Source organism: Pleurodeles waltl, chromosome 12 (assembly GCF_031143425.1).
Source record: "Pleurodeles waltl isolate 20211129_DDA chromosome 12, aPleWal1.hap1.20221129, whole genome shotgun sequence".
Taxonomy (NCBI): Eukaryota; Metazoa; Chordata; class Amphibia; order Caudata; family Salamandridae; genus Pleurodeles; species Pleurodeles waltl.
In genome coordinates, this window is record NC_090451.1 from 626,152,816 (window position 1) to 626,179,035 (window position 26,220).

Consider the following 26,220-nt stretch of genomic DNA (forward strand, 5'->3'; position numbering starts at 1 on the left):
ACTGAACTGGGAACCAGTTACCTTTCAATACCCAGTGATTAATAACTACCATTCTCCCACGGATTTTCAGGATGGAAATCTCGGCAGAGCGTCATGGTTTCTCTGAGCCCAGTTTGCTTTTTGGTTTTCTCTTCTGCTTTCGGTAGTAGGCCACGTGGCACTAGTGAAGATGGTGTGCTACCCCGATGATAGTATTATTTTGCAAACCTTTCCCTGCTCGTCCTTTTTTATTTCTTCAGACATGCCACAAATCTGGTTTGGTTGCTGGGGCACCATCGGTAGCTCTTTCCACTCTAAAGCTACCAGTGACTAAGGGTGGATTAGGCCTTCTAGACTTAGGGGGTCATTACAACCCTGGCGGCTGGCGGAGAACCGCCGGTAAGACCGCCAACAGGCTGGCGGTCTTACCTTGGTGAATTAGGACCATGGCGGTTACCGCCATGGTCATCCGCCGGTTCTCCGTCCCGCCCGCCAGGCAGAGACGACCGCCGGGCTGGAGACCTGGGTCTCCAGCCCAGCGGCCGTCAGCATACCACCAGCGGTATTTGGACCCGGCTTACCGCTGTGGATTTCCAGCGGTTTCAACTGCCATGAAATCCATGGCGGTAAGCACTATCAGTGCCAGGGAATTCCTTCCCTGGCACTGATAGGGGTCTCCCCCACCTCCCACCCCGACTCCCTCCCCTACACCTCCCACCACCCCTGCCACCCCCAAAGGTGGCAGGCCCCCCCTCCCCACCCCGACCCCCAACATAACATTACTCACACACATCCGACACGCATGCAGGCACCACCAACACACACACACATCCCGACATACATGCCTACATCCACACACACAGTCCGACATGCACACCCACCTTCAAACATACACGCACACATCCATACAGCCACACCCACAGCCATACACGCCCTCATTCCCATACACACAACACCCCGGCAGGCATACACGCACCCACACACCCCTTCTACATACACACATGCACACCCCCATGCACGCACACAACACACCCCCACCCACCTCCCCTAATGGACGATCGACTTACCTGGTCCGTCGATCCTCCGGGAGGGGATGGGAGCCATGCGGGCAGCTCTGCCGACACCACACCACCAACAGAACACCGCCACAGCGAATTACAGGACGTGATTCGCTGGGCGGTGTTCTGTTGGCGTGGCGGTGGAGGTGGAGCAACCTCCACTTCCCCGCCGCCTGCAGGTATGGCTGTTGGCAGTCATAATACGCCGAGCGGCAAACCGCCTGCACAGGTGGTCTTCCGCACAGCGGTCCCTCGGGGCTCTTGCAAAAAGACCGCCGAGGTCGTAATGACCCCCTTAGTATGCTATTTTTCAGCTGCATAGGTCCAATGGGTGGCTCACTGGGTTTCTGCCTGCCCCCCGCATAAGATGGGGTTTATTCGTAAAGGCTTTTAAGGAGAGCTTACTGCACTGCTCATGGTTTCCTACTGACCATTCTATGGATCACCATACAGGGTTGTCATGCACAGCTTTCTCTTGTCTTGCTAGAACCTGTAAACTCACTGACACGAAGAAACCCTGTGCTCCTGCACTACCTTTGCTAAGCCTTCCCACTCGCACAGGGCGGCTGTGCTCAGAGCAGTTCCATCAGTGGCATGCTGCAGGTGTCTTAAAATTGGGGCATTTGTTTCTGGATGGCCAGCTACTAATACAATTGTATAGTGTAAGTTTGCACCGCTTTTGCATCAACAGATGACGGTAAGGCAGCGCAAAAAAAAGTATAAATCAGGGCATTAGTGTTTACTTTTCTTTCTCTTACTTCAAAATGAGAGGATTTATGTGACAATCTTGCTAGATACTTGGGTTAGGAAAGAGTTTTTTTCTATCACATGACAACATTTAAATAAACTTCAGAAGATATCAGAATTAGGAATACAAATGAAGCACAATGTTGTTAATTCTGAACTGTTTGGAAGTAAATACCTTCATATGATTTAAACAAATCTTTGCATTAGGTCATACAATTTCCACACATCATCGTCTGTGCACTGCATTCTATGCCACTGCACTCTACCTTACACCTCTCCACTCTACGCCACTGCACTGTACTCTGAAACAAACTATTGTATGCCACTGCACCCTACGCCACTCTGCTCCACTGCACTCTACTTAAATGCACTCTGTGTCAATGCACTCTAAACAACTGCACTATACTCCACTGCACCATGCTACACTACTCCTCTATGCACCACTCTATGCCACTGCACTCTATGCCACTTGAGTCTACTCTGAGTCTACTCTGCACTCTATGCCACTGCACCACTCTACACTACTGCACTCTTTGCCACTCTATTGTACTCCACTGCACTCTAAGCCACTCTACTCTGCCCCATGCCACTCTATGCTACTGCACTCTACGCCAATGCACTCTAAACTGTAAGGCACTGCCCTTTACTCTGCACCACTGTACTCTATGCCACTGCTCTCTGTCCCACTCTCCGCTACTCCATGCCACTGCACTGACACTCTACTCTGCAACATTGCACTCTCCGCCACTGTTCTCTTAACCACTGTACTCTGTATTACTGCACTCTACAGCACTATGCTCTGCACTACACACCTCTACACTACTCCACTCTATGCCACTGCACTGTATGCCACGCACGTCTACTCTGCACTCTGTGCCACTGAACCACTCTGCACTGTTGCACTTTCACTCAATTGTATCCCATTCTTCTCCACTGCTCTCTATGCAACTCTACTCTGCCCATGCCACTGCACTCTAAGCTGCACTGTACATCACTACACTCTACTCTGCACCACTGTACTCAATGCCTCTGCTCTCTGTGCCACTCTGCACCACTGCACTGACACATTACTCTGCAACATTGCACTCTGCGCCACTGTACTCTACACCACTCTACTCACACTCTGATACTACACTGCGGAGCAACATGCGTCTGAGTTTTAGTAATTTTTGAACCGTTTGAGCTAGAAACAATTTATTTGTTAAAGTCTGCAGATTATGCAGCAGATGATGGATTATGTGGCAAATATGGCAAACCCATAATTATCTGAAAAACGCCACACATGCCTGGATCCTTAAGTTGGATACATTTCTCGCTGTAAGTGTCTTCAATACAGGGATTTTTTTTATGATTTATCTTCAAGATATGTTTTCAGGGCGTGTACAGTAAAAGCATTTAAGTTTTCAGGGTGAGATCAGTTCTTTGGCCATCATATCTAGAAATTAGGTATTTTTGTCCAGACTTTGGGCCTGATTTAGAATAGGCATATTAGTTACTCCGTCACAACAGTGACTGATATCTTGACCGCCAAATCTAAATCCCATTATGTTCTATAGGATTTAGATTTCGGCCCGCAGGTTACCTGTCACCGTTGTGACGGAGTAGCCCATCTGCTGAGTTCTAAATCAGGCCCTTTGTCTTACATAGTGTCTTAGGACTCTGTGTTTTCTCTTGTGCATATTTTACAGATTCCTGGTCATCAAAAGTAGTATGTTTGCCAGTGTTAATACTTCGGAGAGGAGTGAGTTTCGATGGTCTCTGTCAGGCTCCTCCAACAAGTAGCTTGCGAGCTACTGGTAGCTCTCTTGTTCTCTCCAAGTAGCTCTGTTGTGTCCTGCCCACAGTACTGAATTTGAAGTTTTTGTTTGGTTGAATTAACATATGTTTAACAAAATTGAAAAGAGTGGATTCAAGATGAAAATATATGATGTTTGGAGAAAAATGGTTGAATTTCAAGTTATATTTAAAGCTCAAACTTGAGTGACAAATTATTCACAGTTTGAGTGCTCCATTACTAACTTGGTGCCATGGGCATTGCAGCTATGGCTGGTATGTATTGCCACGTAGAGGCCTTTCACATCGAAAAAGCATTGTTTTACATTACTGCTAGCAACCCTGCCTGGTGCACTAAGGCAATGGTTCCCAACCCTTTGACTTCAGGGGACCCTCACTTAATCACTACTGGAACCTGGAAAAGCCCCAGTGAATCATTATTGGAATACGGGACCCCCCTCCAGAAACCAATATTCAAAGTCAGAGACTCCTGGCACCTAACCATTGTCGATGATTTGAATTACAAATCAATATACAAAAAATACACAAAAAAGCATTTATCAAACAAATACATGAAATGATGACACAGTTTAATTCACAAATACATATAAAGAAAATGTAGTTTTAGCTTCCAATTTAAAATTCCTTCACATTTACAGTACGGTTTAACACTTTCAATTGTACATTTAGCTTTTTTATTTATATACACTTTATTAATGTTCATATAATTAAATTTTCTAAGTAGTTGCAGATCCCCTGAGGTCCCTGGACCACAGGTTGGGAACTATCAGAGATGGTTATTTTGCATACAGCCATTTTGTAATCCTTTCTGATGTGGTCACTGTTAAAACTCCAATAATATTAGTAACTAAGGATGATTTTCATTGAACATAAGTAGCTCTTATTGCAATAAAGGTTGGAGATCCCCGGCCTGTGTCAACAAGATGGGCAAGTTTCCAGAGTCTGTATCCCCATGTTGAATATGCTTATAGGAAGAAAACAGAAAACATCCACCTCCTATAAAGGTTCCAACATTGGAATCCTAAAAGTAATAATCAACGTTGAACATGAAATATATACACAAACATATAAGACTAAACCATTTCAAATAATGTATAAACATAATTTTATTAATATTCATCAGTCACTAATATATATGTATAAGAGCGCTCAATGGACAAAGAAAACTCTCTCTCAACCATCATACATACCCATGTATACCACATACATACATCAATAAAAAATTAATAGACAAATTGCCTGGTCAGTACAATTGTCATCCTAGTAATCCACTAAGGAGGACACTATCATCAATGGTATAATTAATATACAAAAATATATTAAATATAACTAAATGTTATCCAATAACCAGGATACATCGCTAGTCCCAACTGTTCCTTGAAGGTTTCTTTTACTGTTTCTTCAATATATAGTCCTTTGCTGTATATATTTATACTGTAGACACCCGGTTCTTCGAATGGCAAATCCAGGAACTTCCAAATCACCTCCTAGCGCAACAACGTGCTGATATACGTTTCGGTGTAATGTGGCCAACAGGTCACACACCTTCTTCAGGGCACAAATATATATAGCAATATATATTGCTTATTAAAATATACAAAAAGAGAGATCTCGTCCATGGAGTCATCAATCCATATTATACTCTTTATGTAGACCAGGGCACTGCCTGTGGCCTATTTCCACTCCACTATTTATATAGTATACATCCAAAGTTATATAGACTTGGTCCTACAAACACAGAGAATGTCAGGCGGCAACTTCTTTTGAATCCCGATGTCCGGTAACCACTTTCCATAGGTGTGCGGTCTGCCATATCCTGATACCACCAACTGAGGCAGCTCAAATGTAGAGTATGTTTATAGGACCAGAGTCTCCAAGTTGGCAACATTTTGGAAGGTTAACTACACAAGATGAGTACTTTTAAGATATGTTTCTGGATCTAGGTCTCCAAGTGGGTACACACATTCCTCAGGGTCCCTGTTTTCAAGATGCATATATTTTTCTGCACTCATGACTTGGAACTGGGTACATTTCTGAAGGCCCTTTTCTTCTAGTTGAGTATGTTTTTAAAGAGTTGTGTATCAGAGCTGAGGAAATTTCATGTGGTGTCTTTCTCTATGTTCATTATTTTTTGGAGGATTCTTAACTTCACATATGCACATTTCTCAGCACTCGAGTCCCATAGTTGAGTACGTTTTACAGGATATGAGACTCCAAGTATGTCCAATTCTCATGGACTATTTCTACTAGCTGAACATTCAGACTTTGTTTTCCAAAAATAGATAATTTGTCATGGTCTGCATCCCAGAGATCATATTTTTTTTAGTGTCTGTGACTTTAAAAATGCACATCTCTGAGGATCCATGTCTCCTAGTCAGTATGTTTTTCAGGATCTGTAACTTGAATTAGTTCCTTTTATCTGGATCTATGTCTCTGAGCTGATTATGTTTTTCAGAATATGTGTCTCCAAGCTGGCTACATTCCTCAGTATATGCCTACAAGTTGGCTAAGCTTTTTTTGCAAATCAGAATGAAAGAGAACCTTATTCCTGAATCAATGTTCTACCTGGTTGCTTTCCACAGCTCACATGCAGGAAGGGATCCAGTCTCCCACAACTATTGTGTCATCTTCTAAAATGGTTCTTCCTCTTAGAATCTTTTAAAGAGATGTCTGAATCGGATATGAGTTGGACTTGTTGGTCTGGTCCCAAATTGGCTGCACTGCCTTAATGAGTTCACACAGTGATTGCCACATTGAAGCATATATCAGCATCTCTTCACTTAATGTGAAACTGATTTGCAGAGATGGTTTGTCACTTAAGAAAGTTTGATGATAGGACTAACATGTCCATTACACTATTTATATCACACTATATTTGTGAACAGGAATGCTTTGTCAAAATGACAGTGCGTAACTTACTCCGTTGTGCCCAACATATGCACTCATGAGTGTTTTCCTAAGAGACACTTCTTTTTACAAGGATTTTTGTGCAATTTACTGCACATCTACTGAGGTGTAACTTCATGAGTATTAAAACGCAAAGGTATATATATTTACTTTGCAAATGCTGAACAGCTGCATTTTGCATAATTTATTACAAGGTACACATAGTGCTAGGAAAACGTATATAAGTGTGCTCAATTCATAAATACCGCACTATAACACCTGGTTCTACTGGCAGTCATAAGAGATGATTGTGTGGGCAAGAATGTTTGGCGAACACCCATACCAAGTTTAATTTGCAATCATTGTAACTGGTGTCAGTCATAAATTTAAAATTGTCACTGTTAATCAGTATCTCTGTTATTACATAAAAAAGCAATGCTGAATACCAGGATCATAGAGATAGGGATTAATTTTCACTTATCTACATGAAGCGAGTGGACTTTGAAACAGCGCAAACAGCGCATTCAGTTTACCTGACCTAGGTAAAATTACATTTTAGTGTCCCCTCTCTTAATAAATGGACTCTATTTATATATTTAGTCTTATGGTCCATGCAGTAGCTGTACTAGGTGCCCCCTTAGAGTTAGTCCCCAGAATTATTGCAAGACAGCAAATCTGTCAGAAGAAGTATTCCTATGACATCTGTTGATACCTGCAGAATCTATTCCTCAAAGATGACTCAGGAGTCCATCAATCCAAGGTAGATTGCATGACAATGATATGTAAACATTTCATGATTTGAATGTGTAAAATCACAAATACCACAGCTTCTGGTGGAAGGTAAAAGGAGGACCAGATGTAAGTTTCTTATCTTTTGAAGGAGCTAAAACAGGACTAAGTCAATAACTCATCTAACTGGTATATCTTTGAGACGACCAACTGTCAGCTTTGCCTGTTTCAACTGAGATCGAAAGAGATTTAATAGATTCTATACCCCAAAATATTTACAATATTTGCTTCTTGTCTTTCAACTGGAGCTAAACAAATTATCAAGTACAAGTCAATTACTGGCCTTGCATCTTTTAATTGGGATTTAAAGAGAATCAACAGATGTCACCACCTCTGGAGGAGGTTCACAGGAGGATGTGCATTATATGAAGTTTTCAAACGATATTAAAAAATTTATAGATTAATATTTCAGCCTATTGTAGCAGGCAACAGAAGCCCAATTTTCAGAGGACTAACAGACATCTTTGTCTTTGGATTTATGTTAGTAGGAAGACAGTCTGCATGTGGCCAACATAGACAGCACAAGTTCAAAAGATATCTCATCTCTGTTGCAGTGCAGGACCAATTGCCACATTAACCTCTTTCCTGTGAGCATCACATGAAGTTAATTTCTCCCCCTTCGTGTAGGTATTTGAAAGAGAACCTCTTGTCACCTTTTGATCTTTACAATGCGCATATCTGACACTGCTAGGAGAGGCAACAGAAGATCACACATAAACCCTCTATTTTCTCACTGCAGGCAATGCAAGGCTGAGTGTATACATTAACCTGCGTCTTTCTAATAGAACAATACATAGCTTGAGAGGTACTCCAACATTTGACGGAAGTTAACTGCAGACAACTTTTCTGGTTATCATCTTTGTAGTCGAATTCCAACACAGGCCAATGGCTATAGCAACTTTTTGGTGAACTGAGTGCCAGCTTGTCTTAATAAATTTAGAATGTCAGTGGTCACACCTTGTCCTTTCGGTGAAAATGTGTACCGTGTTTTCTCCAGCTCCAGAGTTAGATGGGATGCACTGCTAAGTATTATAGATTGGTGTTACTATTTCTTCCCACTTCCCCAGGGCCTGGATTTCACCGATTGAAAATGTTCAACAGGAAGCTCTTAGGGTGCACGAGCGCCTACTGGTGGCTGTGATCAAGACGTCAAGCTTAACTTTAGGATATCGATACGGTCTGAGATGAGGGACTGTATCGCACATTATTTTTCACACTTGATAAATCTGAATGTCTATCTGAGATATTTCTTAGAAAAGATATTTGGCTTTGATGAAAAACAGGAATATGAGCAGTTCACAAAGAAGACAATAGTGTAACCGTAGGGCTCAACACTTATGAGTTTCAAGCTATGACCCTAAATGCATTCCAGTGCTCCTTTGTGGGGCCAAAACACAGCTCCATGTAAGTCTGTTGAGTTAATTTTCTGAACACATTGAAAAGGGTCTTCCGGTTACTACTGTGGTTACGTGTTACGTTGTGAGCCAGTGTAACATTCAACAATGGCTGAAATTGCTAATCTACAAAAGTCAAAAGTCTGAGTTATTCTGACGAATTTGCAGATGAAAAAAGCATAAAAGCTGCAGATGGTACAGCTTTGACAGAGAACTCCTTACTTTGGTTCTTACTGGTGAAAAGAGAACATACTTCTCAATGCTCCTCTTTCTGAAGATAAAAAATACATGTAGCTATTTAGTCCATTACTTTACCACACAGTAAGACAACGTAGGATTTTATTGCCTCCAAAAGAAAACAAAAAGCATCAGTCAGGGTTTGGATGGTGGGGCAAGAAATGTTTCTCCATTTTATTTTGGCCTGCATTTTTGATGTTTTGCTGAGTTCCTCTACTATATGTTGTACCAGCTGGAGGTATGAGGAAATGAGACTGGTTCCTCTATTCAGTTCCGCCCGAAAACCTCACTATTACTTTGTGTGTTTGAGAATTTTTTGTTAAGCGATGTTTACCGAACTGGAGCCATGGCTTCTTAAATACCCAGTTTTACTAACATTTTAATTTTTGTTTTCCATCTGTTGTGCCTCCCAAGATTGGGTCTGATGTATAACTTTTTTACATTTCTGTTCAAATCTGAAATAAAAAAAAACTCCTCTGGGTGTTATGTGTTTTATGAGACCACTTGACAATGCGTGAGATTAAATTATGACCAGTTTCCCTTTGTCCTTTAAGGGTGAGGAAGACTCAGTCACATGCCAATCAGACCTGGAGCCTCACAAGTGACTGACTTTGGCCTAGACGTTCTGCACTTTTAGAAGTGAAAACTAGTTAGGAATTCTACAGATTTTTCTCTTGGCCAAATCAATTCTGATGAGGAGTAATCACAAATAAGGGAAAAACATGTAGTGGATAGCTATTGTAAGGGCAGAAGGAAAGTTGAATGTCTGGTTGTTGATAAATACGACTCTGGTTAATGTGTGAGCTAGAAAAGACAAATGGGAAACATGTTTTACGGTCGTCGTAGGACAGGCAGAAGGTGGATTCATTATGAGCAGTACTGATGACTTAAACAGTTATACTCCATCAGGGTTATGGGCATTGCATAATTTTTGTTACATTTCAAGCAAATATCACGAATTTGCATGAAATGATGCTACTACAGTGAAAATTGGTTAATCAGTACCTTATGTGACTATTTTATGCATGCCAGCGCTTTGAGATAAAAAGGCTTGTGAGATATTGGCAGAAGACTGGTACAGGTGAAAACTGTCTCTTTGTGAGACATTTTCTGACTGCACAGCCTGTTACAGGAAAAAAAAAAATAGTTGAAACTGCATAATACAAAATTGTGAGAAATTTCACAAATTGTTTGTAAGGTGAAAATCTGGGAATTCACAATGTTCACAAATGGAGCTAAAATTTGATCAGGTTTCATCAAGATGGGAATACCCGTAATTTATATTCTGAATACTATAGAAGGACATATTAGCCTTGCTTCAAATGGGGGCACAGCCCACAGAGCACTGTAATGCCCTCTCTTATATTATTAAACATAGTAGCTTGCCAATTGTAACTGGTTAATAGTCCTCAAAAGCTGTACCAGTCAAATGATTTAGCAATATAGCAAAAAGGACAATTTAAATAATATTTATTCACTACCAATCACAAAATGAATATAAAATGGGAGCTGATAATCCTAACAATGCAGCCATTATTACGCACTTCTCTTAAGAAGAGAAGACGGTAAACAAACCATTCTAAACATAAATCAAGAAAACATACAAAAGGAAAATAGAAGGTATAGTTGTAGCAGTAGTTTGGCAAACTCTTGTTAAAACTGTCACTTTCTTTCTTCCTAAAAAAAACTGTTGCTACAACTGTAACTCTTCTTTTTTGTGGTTGTTCTTGATTTTTTTACCATTACTTTTTCAGGCCTGAACACAATTGCTAGACTACAGATAGAATGGTAAGCATAAATGAGATGTGGGCTATGGTTTTAGTTGCTGACTATTGAAACGAAATACTGGAGTACTGCTCTGTAACACTTTAGGAGGCTTGGCATGTTTCATCCTGGGCAAAACACCTTATCTCCCTGTGCATTTACAAGGATGGAGCTAGAAACACGTTACACTTCTTCAGCCTGCGCTCTGACAGCTTCCTTTGGAGTAGTGTTTTTTTCAGTCCTGGAAAGTAGAAGGAACATACCAGAATCCAGCTCCAACAGCTCAGGGGGCTTTCTTATTTTCACTTCCAGCAGGCGGCCCAGAAAGAAAGGCCTGATCTAAATGCCATCAGCCCTTATTCTGTTATCATGTTGGTTGGGAGCCATCTGGAGCCTAACACCTGGATGCCAATGTAATGGAGGGAACCATGTGCACATCTTACCACTTCACAAGTGCTTTGGAGAAACCACGACTTGGAGGCAGGTTTCTGATTCGGTTTATCTCCCTGTGTAAGAGATGTGCCTGTACTGTAAGAATCAAGATTCTTCTGTGTGTGTGAGTATCAAATCAAAGCAAATAAAACTTTAATTGGCTGCAATGACAGCCATAAAAGTGCATATCAAACACAATTTGTTTAAATAAAAACAATCAATAAGATGAAAAAGTGGTTAAAATGGCACGTACCAACACAACTATTGTGTGTGTATGAGTAATCACAAAAATATCGATTAAGATGGCATATTCTATTTTTTTATTCAATTCTTTAATAGCGCTACAAATTCTATCACAGGGTGTCAGAGCACTTTACGTAACATGCAGACGCACATGTTTAAATTAATGTATGGGAAATGTTACATAAGACAATGAGTGTTATAAGGAGTCGGAATCACAAATTGTACATACTTATAGACATTATATGTTGGGAGAAAGACAAAGGGCCTGAATACATGTTGGCAGAGACAGTACTCAATTGCAACGGAGTACCCTCCCCACCAATATAGTGGTCAACACGCCAAGTTTAATTGTGGTTGGACCTTAAGTTTGGCCACAATGGACACAAATGTGTCTCCGTTGTGGCCAAACGTATCCAATGGCCCCTTTTCTTTTTTTAGAAAACAAAAGATCCTGCATAAATATTAACTTATTTGTAGCAATATGATGTGGTTTAATTTGTTACAAAAAACAATATAGTGATAAATGGAAAGTGTTAACTAGTCTTAGCTAATAGGGTTTCATTTCATTTCATTCTAAGGTTCTTTGATATTCTAGTCAGAGATCAGCCATATGGAATAGACAGAAACCGGCCAGGGATTACTTGTCCTAACACCTGGAATGGACTTAGACTAGCAGTTTGTGTTGGACTGCTCCTACTGGAGCAAGAGCAAAGATGATGCTTGTAACGCCTGTCCCTGTCTAAAGTAACAGAGTGGGCAAAATAATGATGTACTTGAATGTCGGCCAGAGTAAACAAGCATTTCCAATGCAATGGGTCTCGCGTTTGCTTGAGGAAGAACTATTAGCGTTGTAAATTCCTAACTGGACTTTTGTTGCCACACAAAATGAAAATAAAAAGTAAAACAGTTGACATAAGCGAGCCGATTCAAAGCACTGTAAGCGCAAAGAGAGACAAAAGGAAAAAGAAGTTTGCTTGCAGTCAAAGTTATAAAAAAAGTGCAATTATCCATGTAACAGGGTCGATGGCCAAGGCCGTAACAAAACCGCCCGAAGGAGGGACAAACGTAAAGCAGTTACCAACAAAAACAAAGGATTTTTGAAAGGCAAGCCCATGATCAAATGATAGGGATGGGCGTGCGGTGGGCATGGTTAAAAGTCCAGATACATACCAACACGTCGGACAAGCAGCGTTTGCCCGCTGCTATGCTCGACCTAAAAACCACTGGGTGAGGTTAATTCAAGCATTACAGATGTCACATTCTTGATTTCCTAGATGTCCTTCTTAATCAGATGGACTATACATTGTGCTGTTAAACTATAAAATATTTTCACAAATAAAAAAGTATCCTAGCTGTAGAGATCTGATGAAGCAAGAAACTCTAATGCAGCACATTGTTGTTGTATCCAAGTTATGTGTCTTAAATTAGCAGGCCACCATCCACATCCCCAACCAAGCATCCATCCCCCCCCCCCAGGAATGCAACGCTTCAGGTACCACAGGTTTCCTGTTGAAAAGATTTTGAAAGCACAAGTTTAGAAATTATTCAATTTATTAAAATAATTTAATTCTAATTCTGCTAACCCTATAATCTAATATTGCAGTAATCTATTAAACCACAAATGGATTAATTAGTACATTCATACAGTGCTCAGTACATTTTAAAGTTCAGTCAACATGACATCCTCTAGTATTGTAGTGCTACATTACATATTGGAAAAAGCAGTTTGTGAATCAGGCCCAGTGTTTTGGCTTACATACAGCTTAACTAGCAATTCATCTTTGTATTGCCTTTATCATTGGCACTGCACACACCTACCAGTGGTGTGACCTTGCAGCGCTAGCACGAGATGCTGCGAACAGCCTTCCCCAAGTTGTAGGGTGACCAGATCTGAACCCCAAATTTCATGACATTCCACAAACATGTGAAGTAGGACTACAATTAATTTTGCACAGAACTACTTGACAGTACCCACTAATGTAGAAAAACACAGACAACAATGAACTAACGGACATGCACTGCACCTTTCGCACACAGCATCTTCTGGTAAGGCCGCTAACCGATCCTGAAAACGTACCCGCTCTATGTTCGGTCGACCCTCACTGACAACCAGGACTTGTTCGAAATATGCTGAAAAACCAGGACTTTTGCAGCAAATTCAGGATGTCTGGTCAACCCACCAAGTTGGGCACAAGAGGCAAAAACATGCAGTTCATTGTACAACACCCTGGCTGAAGCAAACTAAAGGTCCTCAAGGCAATATCTGGGTGCATATTAAATGAATACCCTTCAATGATCAGAACATAAATGTGCATTTGTAAAAAGCACATTCACAGTTTAGGGCACTTAGGTGCTGAATAACAGAGGTTAATCATTACCCAATGTATTGGTACTCCGTTTCACAACCTTGGGAGAATTAAAGTTTGGTTGGACCTGGCAGGAATCTAACCTAGGATCACAGGTACAAACAGAGGTTCCAGGGGTGAATGCATAATTACACTCAGAAGACTAGCCCAGATTAGCTGCCAAAATGACCAGTAATAGGAGACCCTAGACTGTCACAGCTTTGTAGTTAATAAGAATTAAACTACTACGTGGAACCCCATTTATACAACGGTATACCTGGCACTGCAAGTCCCAGGAAGCAAAGAACTTCTTGCTAATTTGCTAGCTGTGGGTGAAGGTGTCAACCTTGCCAAGGAGGGCTCGTTTATTGTAAAGAAAGGCATCCATGGCCTTGCCAGTGGCTGAGATAGCTCAGGAGTGTGGATTACACATTGCAGAGACCTGTGTGTATCGTGCGTCCCTCAGGTTTGATGTCCCCTAAGCACAGTTCAGACTTTAAACTCACAGTCGGTTGTCAGTAGATGAGATGCGCTTGTGAATGGTGGCAACAACACAGTTTGATCGAGCACCGCACTACGATGCTATTTGCTGTATGTGAGATGTAAAATATTAATATCAACAATAATGAAATTGGCATCCACTGCATGTTTACTGCTCAGATTTCAGACTCCCTGGTGTAAAATGAACTTGAACCGCTACAACTGTTCTGGCACGCAGGTTTACGACTTACTGCACCGCTGTCCGTTTGTTGTGTTCCGGGTTGCAAGTAGGTGTCATACCGGGTAAAGGATTGGAAAGGGAGATGCTTGAAGTGCTTAATTTGAGCCGGTGGTTGCCGGTGCGGGTTCACAGGCACTTATTTTTTAGGGCCGCCACTTTTTTTTTTGTTTTTGCATCAGGCATTTACTGCGAACAAAAGTCACTAATGCTTCCATTTTCTTACGATAATGGCATTACTCCTAGTCCTACTCCCTCGCCTTCCTTTTAACCAATGAGGCCTCCCGCCTCCCCTCTAGACCCTCCCTTTCCCTTTCAAAACCCCCCCCCACCCTTATCCCCTCCTGTACAAAAACCAAGCCCAAGCTGCAACTCGGACAGTCCGTACCGGGAGGGTGGGAGGGAACGGAAAAGGAAGGCGAGGGAGTAGGACTAGGAGTAATGCCATTATCGTAAGAAAATGGAAGCATTACCTCCCGTCCCTCCCTCGCCTTCCTTTTAACCAATGAGACATAGCAAGAAAACACACAGGAGACGGACATCGAGTTGCAAGACCTTTATTTAATATCCTGCACCAAGAACATCCCAAACATTATCTCATAGAGGATAAGACCCGGTGACCTAACACCGACTCCAAACTACCCAAGTCCGACAGCCTATAATGACGCACAAACGTCGAAGGAGAAGCCCAAGTGGCGGCCCTGCAAATTTCCACCACGGAAGTCCCCTGAAGCTCCGCCACCGTAGCCGCCATGCCTCTGGTAGATCTCCCCTGAATCCCTTGAGGAGGAACCACCTCTTTCAAGGAATAGGCCAACAGAATTAAAGATCGAACCCACCGACTCAAGGAAGCCGTGGAAGGTTTCTCACCTTTGCGAGCCGGACCAAAATTAACAAACAGTGAATCCCCTTTACGAAAAGGAGCCACCACCCGCAGATACTCCAACAAAACCCTGCGCACATCCAACGAATGCAAACGGACCTCCTCCCTTGAGGAGGGATTCGGACAAAATGAAGGAAGGATGACCTCCTGCCGGGAATGGAACGAAGAATTGACTTTAGGAATAAAGGAAGGTACCGGAACCAGAACCACCCGATCGTGAAAAATCTTACAAAAAGGAAAGGAACAAGCCAATGCCCCCAATTCCCCCAACCGACGAGCCGAAGTAATGGCTACCAAAAAGAATGTCTTCAAAGATAGATGGCGCAAATCACAGTCCCCCAAAGGTTCAAAAGGTGGCTCCGTCAACACATCCAAAACCAAGGACAGATCCCATGAAGGAAAAGAACGTACCGGGCGAGGAAATAAATTAACAAGCCCTTGAAAAAATCTCGGCATCAAGCGCCCTTCATCCTGAAGATTACGCCATGGTCCTCTGAATGCCTGAATAGCCGCCCACTGCACCCGAAGAGATGCCACTGACAACCCTAAATGAGCACCGTCCTGCAGGAACTGCATCACCTCAAAGATAGAAGCGCAGGTAGGATCTAACTCACGACTTAAGCACCATGACGAAAACACCTTCCACTGTCTACCATAAGAAAGCAAAGTGGAACGTCTCCTCGAAGCCAGCAATGTAGAACTCAAAGCTACCGGCACCCCCAGACCTGTCAATCCCCGTCGTTCAACTTCCAGGCCGTCAAGTGTAACCTTCTCAATGACCCCAATGGGAGGCAGGGAAACTCCAGGGGAGACGGACAAAGAGGCAGAGGCCACATCCTCCCGTCCGCCATCAGCCTCAACAAGGGGAACCAATTCGCCCTCGGCCAAAGTGGCGCAATTAGGACAACCCTGGACCCCAGATCCCTCACACGTAACAGAAACGCCCTGAGTAGTTGAAAAGGAGGGAACGCATACAAAAGGCCCTGCGGCCAAGGACATGACATCCCGTCCACCTCCCATGCTTGGGGACATCGAAACCGGGAGCAGAAGCGATCCACTTTCGCATTCCCTACTGACGCAAACACATCCAGCACTGGAAGACCCCAAAGCCGAACCAGATGCTGAAACAGAGACTTCCGGAGAGAGAAAAGTTGAGAGGAAGGAATCACTCTGCTCAGCCGATCCGCCCGAACATTCACCACCCCCCGAATGTACGTAGCCCTGAGAGAAGGAACCCACTCCTGAGCCCACACAAAAATCTCCCTGACTAGATTGAACAGAGCCCTTGACCTGGTCCCTCCTTGCCGATTGACATAAGCCTTGGCCACTAAGTTGTCTGTGCGAACCAGAACCGCCGAACCCCTCAGGGAATCCTGAAAATGGACCAGAGCCAGGAATACTGCCCGCAATTCGCGCCAATTCGACGACCGACTCGCCTCCAGAGGGGACCAAAACCCCTGAATCTGAGCCGACCCCATCCATGCCCCCCAACCGGAGAGGCTGGCATCCGTCGTCACCACCACGGGTCTCAGAGGCGATAAAGAAACCCCTATCCTCAGGTGGTCTGCATCAAACCACCATTGCAACTCTCTGTGAATCAATCCGGACCCTGGAACCCTGTCCTTCAGAGAACCGGACCCTGGTGTCCACCTTCTCAAGAACCATGTCATCAAGCACAGGAGATGGAAACGTGCCCAAGGAACCAGAAATATCACCGACGCCAAATGACCCTGCAGACTCAACCATAGAAGAGCTCGGGGAGCAGACCGCAACAATACCTTCTTTACCAAAGCCTGTAGGACACCCAACCGTTTTTCTGACACAGTCACAAACCCAAGAAGAGTCTGAAACCGAGCTCCCAGAAAAACCAGATCCTGGGACGGCACTAAGTCTGACTTCTCCCAATTGATTAAAAACCCGTGGTTTTGCAGGACCCCCAGAACATGGACCACCTGCTTCTGCAAAAGGTCTCGTGATTGGGCATGAATCAAAATGTCGTCTAGATAAGGATGCAGAAATACCCCTTCTGAATGAAGCAAAGCCACTAGAGGAGCCAGCACCTTTGTGAAAATTCGAGGAGAAGATTTTAGACCGAAAGGCAGAACGCAAAACTGATAATGGTCCTGACCCACAGCAAACCTCAGGAACTTTTGAGAGGATCTTGCCACCGGTACGTGTAGGTAAGCATCCTGCAGATCCAGTGACACCAGAAAGTCCCCGTGTCTGACAAATGGAAAAATAGTCTGAATGGACAGCATGCGGAAATGCACTGTCCTGATCCAGGTATTCACCTCCTTTAGATTGAGCACCGGCCGAAATCCCCCTGAAACTTTCTGCACAAGAAACAAGACCGAATAAGTGCCCTGACCCCGCTCGTCTAGCGGAACGTGGGAAATGGCCCCCTTGACCAGTAAGTCCCGCACTCCGTCCAATAATGCTCTTCTCCGTGACCCCTCTGAAGGCAGAGGTGTGGGACGTACCCCTGAATCTGGAGGAACCACCACAAAATCTATGACATAAACATTGGCCACAATGTCTAGTACCCAATGATCGTTTACACTGTCCTTCCAAGCCGAAAGAAAGTGACTCAGTCTTCCCCCAACCGGCCCTCTGCCAGGCCCACAGTGATTGTCAGGACCCCTTCTTGAAACCACCCCGGGTCGCAGGAGCAGACTTCTTAGGTGAAAAACGCGGCTGAAAACGCCGTTTCCTAAATGAAAAGGATTTAGCATCCCTAGTAGGAGAAGATCTGGAATGTTTCTTCCACCCTTTACTCGAAGAAGAACCCCCTTTATAAGGTAAGGCATGCTTCCGTTCCTTAAAAGCCTTGGAAAGCATGGATGGCAATTGTTCTCCAAACAAGGTACGACCTTCAAACGGCAGTCTCAACAAGGCCGCCTTTTCCCCCGGATCAGCCTTCCAGGAACGCAACCAGAGGGACCTACGAGCCCCAATCAAAGACCCAGATGCCAGAGCCGAAGTACGGACCACATCCGAAGACACATCAGCCAACAATCTGGCCTGCTGCTCCATACCAGCCAGGAGCTCCGAACATTCCGCCCCTTCCTGTACAGCCACCGCCAGTTTATCAAAGTCTTGAACAATTGACTGTGACGCATAAGCAGAATAAATCCCTGCCCTCAGCGCCAGATTTTCCGCCGCAAAAGCCCTCTTAAGACCCGAATCCACTTTACGGTCAGTGGCATCCGTAGGCACACAATCCTCCGGATTGACTGCCGTTTTGCCAATCAGAGTAGCCAAAATAGAGTCCAGGCGTACTGAAGGAGGCAAAACCTCCTCACCCTCAAGTAAGTAAAGTTTCTGAAGGAATCGTGGAACCTGAGCCTTATCCACATCCTTCCACTCACGAAACACCATATCCCTCACAGGTCCCTGAAAAGGCATGGCAAACTTTGAAGGTGTCTTATATTGAGGAAATAAATGAGAATCCGAGTCTGCAGGTTGAAACACTGGGAAACCCAAATTGTCCCGAACATGTGCCATCACTTCCCACATATCTTCTCTGGAAACATATTTCCCCCCAGATGACGTCGATGGGGCCTCATCCTCACTCTCCGATGAGGATTTCCTAGCTGCTACCGATGAATGCGCACATTGAGACTGACCAGTCCTGGCCACGCCTGCTTGTAGTGCCCTGGTCACCGCCACCTCAATCATATCCTGAACCTCCTCTCTGGACATGAGGGGAGTACCCCTGCCAGGTACCTGTGAGTTCTCAGGAGTAGTAATGCTAGCCTCACCCCCCTCCTCCTCCGAGGAAGAAGAGACAATCCTACGTCTCTTTGCTGGAACTTTAGGCATGGTAAACAAATAATCACTGACTTGAACCCCAAAAAACTACCCTCTATATAGGCACCTGGTCCTCCCCCCAATCAGGGCTCCACCAATCCCTAAAGAGGTCACCTATTTCATCAAAATACATAAAAACCACGGGCCGAACGCCCGTCCTACCTGAGAGCATCTCAGAGTTGAAGTCCCTCGGTTCCCCGCGGCTCCGCGGCGCTGAAACCCGGAAATCAACGTCCCAGCCACAGAGGGCCGGCTGACCCCGTCAGCCGGCCTCCAGGACACGCCTCTCGAGCAACCATGCTGCTCGTTCAAGACGCGACCCAGCCGTAGCACTCCTCGCGGAGCTCCGCGTCCCGAGGAGTGCCTCCATCGACGACCTCCAGGCCCCGCCGTGCAGGTAAGAAAGGGAAAGAAAACCGTCTAGCGTGGGCTAGACAAAAGAACAGGAGGGGATAAGGGTGGGGGGGGGGGTTTTGAAAGGGAAAGGGAGGGTCTAGAGGGGAGGCGGGAGGCCTCATTGGTTAAAAGGAAGGCGAGGGAGGGACGGGAGGTAATGGTAAATACGGAGGAAGAGAAAGACGGAAAAGAGTCACAAAGGGAGAACGCAGAAATCTGCAAGACTGAGCTGAATGGGCAGGGAATGTCTGTAAATGGATTAAAGGGGCAGAAGATGGCTTCAGGATTACCTTGCCTCGGCATTCTTTACTCGTACATATGCAGCAGCCGCGACTTTCAGAGGAAAGCTCTGGGCACCGGCACGTTCTTATTTACAAATGAACCACTGGATGTGCGGCTCCTCTGCTGTCCGTACTCCAAGCCCATTGCATGCGAGGCAGAGCCTGTTATTTACTAGCAGACTTTCATTATGGACAGTGGTTGAAATGGAAATTTAGAAGTGTAGGAACTCAGTGGCCAACAGTGTCAAAGTGCTATTGAGAAGGGACGATAGTCTCTCATTAAAAGGACTGAACCCCTGCTGAGAAGTGCGGGTACTCTCCCTTTCAAATGAAAGAAGTGCTGTTACCCGGACCCTGTGAGTGCGCGCCCAGTGAAAGCACTGGTAATGGACAAAAACATCATCAGCGCGCATTAGAGCACCACAAGGCTGTTTACCCGGCTAACATGTATGAGAGACAACATCACTCCATTATCAACTGGTACTGACATCCAAAGGTGACGCAAGGAACGCCAGATATTGCTCTGTAACCAGAAGAGCACAGGACAATGTACAGACCACATTTGCCACTAGTGGGTCCAGTGGAATTGCGCTAACCTCACACCCCCTCGATTTGAAGCCGAAAGTGAAAGATGACAGCCTAGAAATGTCAGTGTTGGTGTTCACACAGCGCACACCAAGCCGGAGCACGACTGCCCGAGCGCTGTAGATTAAGGAGAGGAGGTTACTGGATCGACAACTGCGTTACTTTGTACATATTTACAATTTAAGGGCGGGGGAGATCGGGCACTTTGTCCAGACTCAAACAACCTACTCATTGCTTAAAGCGGGGTTAGAACTCAAGTTGGCATCTTGGCCGCCTGACCACATCTCCCTTCCTGCGCACCTGGTCCAAAACTTAATACCCAACATAGGAACGCGCAGGTAACTCCCCCGACCCCTGCCCTCGGCACGGATATGTCCGGTGTTACCTGGTGTGCGGGCGCGGACTGTGACTCCTCCGCCGTCGGTGGCCTCCCCGGCTGTGAAGCGCCTCTGCGCGTCTCCGTGCGCAGGGACGGGGCGAGGGGGCCCGGGCAGCCCTGGGAGGAGGCGGGGATCTGGCGCTCATCCTGCTGTCAGCAGCCTGCTCCAGCACGCCGCCGTGCCCGGGATCACAAGGCCCGGGGAGCCCCCGGGAGCCTCAATGAGGAGCGTTGTTCTGGGCTGGGCCCGCGCCAGAGGGGAGAGAGCGAAGGAGGCAGGATTCCCGAGAACGCAACAACCGCGGATCCAGGAAAAAGCTCTGCTCCTGACATTGCTTCATTTTCTAAGAAGTTTAAAGCGAGCGGGAGCCACGCACATCTTAGCATTGCCAGCCATTTCAATGGGAATGCAGAAAAGCTGGTGCGCTCTGCTCAGAGTACCTGCTTGCTCCTGAGAAGTGCCGGTGCACTCCATTACATGTAAAGCAGCAGAGCTGAAACATGCTCTCCCTTTCAAACTAGAGAGTTGCAGGTACTCCGGACCGTCAGTACCTGCCCATGTTCATAGCTCTGCCTGTTATAAATAGCTTACAAAGGAGGCCATTGGCCCTGGTGCATGCAACTAAAATGGCCACTTTGACCTTCTCGCAGTAAAATACAACATTGTCAGGGTTCAAGAGGCTTCTTAGAGCCCCGGTGCCAATACACCTGTTGCACCAATAAGAGCTCCGCCCCTGCTTATTTATGTGGCGTTTTGTGGCGAAATTTACATTATGTTTCAACGCCCTCAAATGTCGCATATGAGGAGGAACCGTGCCAGGAAGGTAAAGCAGCACGGAGGAGGTCGGGAAATGAACCCCCACCTGGCCAAAAATGTGCGAAAAGCAAATCTGCACCTTAATTTTGTGTACTGTGCAAGGTGAAAGAACAGCTTAAATCCAATACTACCTGCGGCGTGGCCGTCCCTCTGTTAACTTCTAGTGGTAGGCATCTGTGTGTGTTTTCTTGTTTTTGTCTCTTTAGGAGAAGATTACCCTGTGTTGCACGTTGTTTTATTCTCCGGCGTTACACCCCTACTTGTCGTATTGTTAGTGCCGCCTTCATGTATTGCCACGATTCCCGGGTTTTCTATTTAAATGGTATATGCCCTTTTGGACTTAGCCCCACCTGCACCCCTTGGGCTGTTAGAGGTCACACAACCTTACCAGACCGTTCCTGCTTACCCAGTGGTGCCTACAAAACCGGTTACACCTCTCGTGATTTCCATGTAAGTACTGCTTAGCACAGTAGTTCCGGACAGGCCCGGCCCATTTGTGTGTTTCACGAAAGGCAGATGTGGGGAAATAGCACAGACTGTTTGTCTCCCACTTTTGCAAAATATTTGCGCTTTGCAGGCATCACGCTGGTTGCTGGTTTGTGTGTAGGCACAACGCAGCAAAATCTGCTAAATTGTGCTAAGCAAGCACAGCGGAACAGATCTGCGAAACAGTGGCAAATAAGTTCTGTGAACTAAATGCGTTTTGAAGAAGAATTTCTGCAAATGAATCCGCTCATCCCAAATTGTCCAGCGATGTAGTCCAAGCAAGGGCGTTGAGTTACAGTGCAACAACTCTTTTTGGCCTTCGAACTAGAAAGCCTGACCCGATACTATCCGGAATCCTTATGACAAGAGCCCTGACGATCGTTTAAAGGCGTCCGGGTCCCTCCAGCACTTCCTTCTTACACCACCTTATTGACTCCGTTCATTCCAGTCTACACAACATCGTTTACAATTCTGGCTTCTTAAGAGGAGGAGATCACTGTTTACCTGAGAAGCCATCCCTTCCTTTTGTCTCACAGATGCCCTGGGCATGCCCACAGTCTTCACTAGTCTTCTGGTAGCATTGTGGTTTGTCTTGTAGGTTGCATCCACCCCGAGTGGGAACTGAGTCTGCTGGTACCACTGGGACCTACCTTGGAAACTGGTTCCTCCCTTTGATATTACTCACGCCTCTTCTTGGCGGACACCATCATAGTAACTGGGGATGATACTCATTCACCCATGAAAGCTTCTCTTTCTGCTTCCACCATCCCATTAAACACGCATAACCCTTTGGGTACCTGCCCTCTGGGTATCAGATTCTTCAAATGGGAATTATGACTTACTTTGTGACATACCTTTGGGTGCTCTCCAGTTTCATGCTAACACCCAAGAATCTTGTATGCACTCTTGTTTCTCAGATAGGGTTTCCTCACCCTTGAGCCATATCACACACCTGCATCCTCTTACTGTGAACTTTCCACCCCCTGCTACTGGAATTTCTTCTCTATTTTCAGTCGCCCTACCCCAGAATACACACCCCTGCACTTTCCCACTCTCTTCATGTCACCCTCCTTTTTTCTGGCCCTCATACCCCACCAATAACACTTCCACCTTCCCCCCACACTCACACAGACACACACATATATATATTTATATATATATATATATATATATATATATATATATATATATATATATATATATATATATATATATATATTAAATACCTCTACTACCACTCTCGGCACATCCAATATCCTGTGTCCTTCTAACATCAAACTGGTCTACCCCCTCACCTTTTACATTTTTTCTTACTCCCTATTACCTCAGTCTTCAGACCCCTCAACCCCCACTTCCATCTGTCACACCTCCCTCTCAACATATACTACGTCTACACCTTCAATATTCAAGCTCTGCTTTCCACCAAGAACCTACCACTCTTTCCCTATTACCTTAATCATCCCTGATCAGTTCTGGAGAGCCTGCTGTTAGCTAGTTACTCGATCCGCCCTCCACTTGTCTCTCTTCCTATGCACATCTTGTACTCTCCTTAGTACCTCTCACCCTCAAGATTGTCTCATTTGCATATCAGCTTACAAGTACCTCCCTACACACCTCCCCTGCTACACACACTATCTTTCTCACTCATTCTCTCTCCCTCTGTCACCATGGTCTCCTTCCACTACTGTTATTTCTTAATCTCACACACATCTACCCTTCCCCAAACCCTCCTCTACTCTTCTGTAACCCCCTTTTAGGTTGAGCCTACCAGAGAATGCAAACTGTCTGCTTGCAAAAGATATATTGTGGGTTTTCCAAGTGCATACAAGTACTTGCAGCCTCTGAATGCTTACCATTGGTTGGCTTTATTGTCACACTTATTCTCCTGCTTTCTATTGGATGGCATGCCTTCTTTCAGTCTGTCCACCTTGTGTTTCTCTATCCCATAGAGCATAACTTCTTTAACATCACTGATTGGCTGTGCTTACTTTATTCACTTTTAGGGTTCTATTTTTGTTAAAGCTCTCCATAAGACCCAATGTGTTTTCCAGCTGTCCCCCTCATGTGCTTTTCTGCCCCCTCAACATTGGTCTCTCTCGCTCAAGTGCTTTTCTCCCCCACCAGCACTCCTGTTGCTCTTCCTCACTCATGTGCTTCCCCCCATGTTGCATTCATTTGCATGTGCTCTCCCTTATGTTGCTTCTCGCACCATCTGCCTTGTTTCTCCCCACCCACTGTGTTGCTTCAACCCTTGCCTGCTCTGTTGCTTCACCATCAGCCCCTGCCAAACTGCTCATGCAACCGGCCCCGGGCAGGAAGGAAGTCGCAGTCAGACCTGAAGAGCAGCAGATCATTCACAGTCATTTTTTTACATCAGAAGATTATGGGCCATAACAGGTGCAGAGCTCTCAATGCTCGCTTCCAGCGATCCATTTGTAAAAAATAATAGTAAGTGAAGGGGTCCAATGCTTTCCTTGGGGGCTTGCTGCCAAATGCTGAGGTTGTGTGGAAAGCTGAAGGACCCTGCAAGGCTTGGTAAAGGTGGGTGCACGATTGCTATCATTTAACACACCTGGCCTAGCTGCAGCGCCATGACTCTTGTGCTTGGGGAATATTGCAATAAAGGCCCAGCTTCAAAGACCACAGAGCTGCACAAGGTCACTCACCTTTTAGATTACGGCAGACTGCGCCTGCAATCAAATACTTTGCCTCTTTATTTAATCCGGATATATTTCATCTGGAAATAATTGCCTCTTTAGTGGAAAGTGAAATATTTAGCCGGAAGTAATTGCTTAAGGTTAACGTTGAGTTTTAGTTTGCGGGTTTAATGTCGATTGATGTATTGTATACATTGTGGTTGCTGTAGATTCGAGTTCTGGCCGTGCCAAAGACCACATACACATGAAGGCAGGCGCGCTGGTACTGTTTCACACAGGCAGAGCGCAGCAGGGATCCCAGGGCTGCAAAGTAATCCAAGCACACAGGAGTGGCGGGGACGGACACCAGGTGATGTTTACAGGAACACACCAATGTCGCAGGAGCCAGACACATAGATTACAAGGCCCCGGCCTCGTCATCCGGATGGGGCTAGTTGTGACAAGAAGGGGCAAGTGGAGCTTGTTTATTGTGTGAAACAGATGGGTTGCGGTTGATTTAACTGTAGTTAGGCGTAGGTGTCTCAGTCACGTTACATGGGTAGGTGCCTGCGCGTCTTTAATGTTAAAGGGAGAGAACCTGCACTTCTCAGCGGAGGTCCAATCATTTTTTTAAAGGACCAGTACCAGCACTTCTCAGTACCAAGCGTACTTTGGAACAGTGAGTTCCTACTCTTCTAGATTTTCCTTCAAGGCACTGGGCGTCGCGGAAGTGTCAGGCTGTCAGTGGCACAACACTAGGTGTGGGGGTGCACCACACACTCTGTATCTAACTTGACATCCAAAACCTATTTCTAAAATGTCCCTAGGACTAGCAGTGACATCCTGGTAGGTTCCATTGCTTCACCTTGGCTGTAGGCGTTTGATGACTATGTTTGTGGTATTGCTGCTTTGTCTACAAAGTGAGTCACTGGTTGGACCCAAGCCATCGTTAGGAAAGGCAACGTGTCCACCGAGCCTGCAGGGCCCATGTGCTACGTTTGCACAACCCACTCTGCACAGCCCAGCGGCGTCGCCATAGTGGATCCTGTTGTTTGTGCAGCACAAGCGACTGCATGACGGAGGGGGTGCACTGTCCTACTCTTTACTGGGACAGTGCGTTGTATTACAACACATGCGCAGTTCACAGACCAGGAGCTCGCTCACTGACCCTCCTGATAGCCCCTTTGCCAATGCACCTGTGTCTGTAATGCAGTACATGCGAAATGGCAATGGGTTTTCTCAGTTGCATGCCCCCCCCAGTGATTGTGCTGCTTGTGTATCGTTTGTAGGCGCATAAGATTCTGCAGCTCTTCCTGTAACACCAGGCTGCCCCCCCGGAGCGCACATGATGGGCACACATGCCCGTTAACCCTCTAGGCACATAATTTTTACTTACATGCAGAAGTGGTAAACATGTTGCACACAACATGATTTCACTCAGATTAAAACAAGTGTGTATTATTTCCCTGAATCCTAACTTATGAAAATGAATGTAGTTTACCAATGTCTACGCCTGACGCAACCAAAAATTACACTGAATAAGCACTGGCAAAACCAACAG

General features: G+C 45.2%; 1 protein-coding gene across 3 annotated transcripts in view; it reads right to left on the reverse strand.

Moving 5' to 3' along the window:
- Nucleotides 1–26,220, reverse strand: part of SEMA4A (semaphorin 4A) — a 279,310-nt gene that overhangs the window by 137,218 nt on the left and 115,872 nt on the right. Inside the window, exon 1 of one of the 3 annotated variants that reach the window (XM_069218009.1) lies at nt 20,727–20,920. The exons of the other annotated variants lie outside the window; for them this stretch is intronic. The gene's annotated coding sequence lies outside the window, so the exon portion shown is untranslated. Of the gene's footprint in view, nt 1–20,726; nt 20,921–26,220 lie in introns of those variants that run through there. 3 annotated transcript variants of the gene reach the window in all.